Source organism: Mus pahari, chromosome 20 (assembly GCF_900095145.1).
Source record: "Mus pahari chromosome 20, PAHARI_EIJ_v1.1, whole genome shotgun sequence".
NCBI lineage: Eukaryota > Metazoa > Chordata > Mammalia > Rodentia > Muridae > Mus > Mus pahari.
The window spans coordinates 49,065,610-49,067,864 of NC_034609.1; positions in this window are offsets into that span (position 1 = coordinate 49,065,610).

Sequence of the window (2,255 nt, forward strand, 5' to 3'; positions counted from 1 at the left end):
AAGAAGAAGAAGAAGAAGAAGAAGAAGAAGAAGAAGAAGAAGAAGAAGAAGAAGAAGAAGAAGAAGAAGAAGAAGAAGAAGAAGAAGAAGAAGAAAGGAATTGAAGGAAGGAAGGGAAGGAGGGAGGGAAAGAGGAAGGGAGTGGTTTCTTTTCTTTTTAAGATTTATTTATTTATTATATGTAAGTACACTGTAGCTGTCTTCAGACACCTGAGAAGAGGACATCAGATCTCATTATGGATGGTTGTGAGCCATCGTGTGGTTGCTGGTATTTGAACTCACGACCTTCAGAAGAACAATCTCTTAACACTCTCTTAACCGAGAGTGGTTTCTTGAGACTCAGTTTGGGGTGTTGAGTTCATCATGGGCTGGCTGGATAACCTTGAGTCTATGTTTGCCTTTGCACCCTGGTGGTCTTAAGAAGCAGAGAAGGCTGCTCACCTCATGGTAATCAGGAAGCAGACCGAAGGGAAAAAAGACTGGGGTTACTGCCCAAATAACCCAACTTCCTCCCCTCTCCTAGAGGTTGTGCACATCAAAGCCCCAGGGGTGTGAGGGAAGGAGCACAAACCTTCAATCCAGGGGCTTGCAGGGAACACTTGTCGAAAGCTTAGTGCCTGCCCTCGGCTTCTGGCAGCGTGCGCCCGGAAGTTACAGGTGGACTTGAGGGGTTCCAAGTCCTAAGAAGCCACGCTTGTCTCCTGGCACAGTTACTGTCCATGCAAGACAGAGAATGCAAAGGACCCTTCACACGCTCCCTGGGCTAGCGATGATGTGAAGCTCTGCATGCCATCAGCCAGGGGTCCACAAAGTCCATCATGCAGTGTGCCAACAGCATTCCATCTTCAGAAATCAGTAGAATCTGTGCCGATCCTAGAAACACAACGGCTTTTCATGGTTTTAGACGTATTTTAAGGGCTTAGTACATATTTTTTTTTTTCTGAACCTGACAGAAGATAATTGACCAAAGAAAAACCCTTACCTATTCATATCCTATTAAGCCACCAGAGAAGAACAGCTTTGAGACTAAATCAGACATGCAATGCGGTCACCTGAGTTCACCGGTCCCTAAGCACCTTCTCAGCTAATCAATAATGGCTGTTCAAGTCAGCACGAGATTTTCTAATGTTTGGTAATAGTTATCTTAATTTATTATTTAGAGCAGTGATTTCAAAATCCAGGGTGCTGGGAAGAGAGCCCAGTGAAGCACTGTCTTGCAAACACAAGAATCTGAACTTGTTTCTCAGGGCTTCATGGGTGGAAAAAGTCAAGTGTGTGCTTGTAATCTCAGTGCTGAGGAAGTCATGTAGTCATAGGCAGATCCCCTAGCCTGAGAGCCCCATGTCTTATGAGAGACCCTGGCGAGATGGCTTAGTGGGTAAGAGCACTGACTGCTCTTCCAAGGGACCTGAGTTCAAATCCCAGCAACCACATGGTGGCTCACAACCACTCATAATGAGATCTAATGGCCCTCTTCTGGTGTGTCTGAAGTCAGCTACAGTGTACTTATGTATAATAATAAATATTTTTAAAAAACAAACAACAACAAAAGAACCCCAATAATGTAGATAGTTTCTGAGGAATGCCATCCTATGTTGGCATCTGTCTTCCACTTGTACATGAATACATAAACACATATACACATGCCCTTGCATGTGTGAGTGCACCCTCACCCTCACCCACAGGCATGCACATGCGCACACATACACAAACGTGCATGTGACAGAGAGAGAGAAAGAGAGAGAGAGAGAGAGAGAGAGAGAGAGAGAGAGAGAGAGAGAGAGAGAGAGACAGTCTTTATGGCCTGTTCAGAGATAGTCTGGCTTTTGGGGAGAGGTGTGTCCTCCTCACACACATTTGCTGGGTCTTCACCAGGCACCCTGCACTACATACTCATACTTTACCTTATCTTGTCCCTTGAGATGGATGGATTTAAGCACAGAGGAGAGAGGAAACCGAAGTGTAGAAATCCTTTCCAGTGAATGCCACAGCATCATGGAGTATATTTTAATTTTCTATCAACAGTCTAGCTTTTTTTTTAAAAAATGTACTTCCTTTTTTAAATTAAAATTTAGCTTCGTCAAGCTTGCAGAGTAAAGCTGTCATGATTAATTGAGAGAGGGCACTGATGAGATGTGATGTGGAGCCCTCATTAAGTGAAACCCACAAAACTTTTTTTTTTTTTTTTTTTTTTTTTTAAATGAAAGGGCCGGCTTCACCTCACAGTGGGTTTTCTGCACTTCTTCCCAGATGGG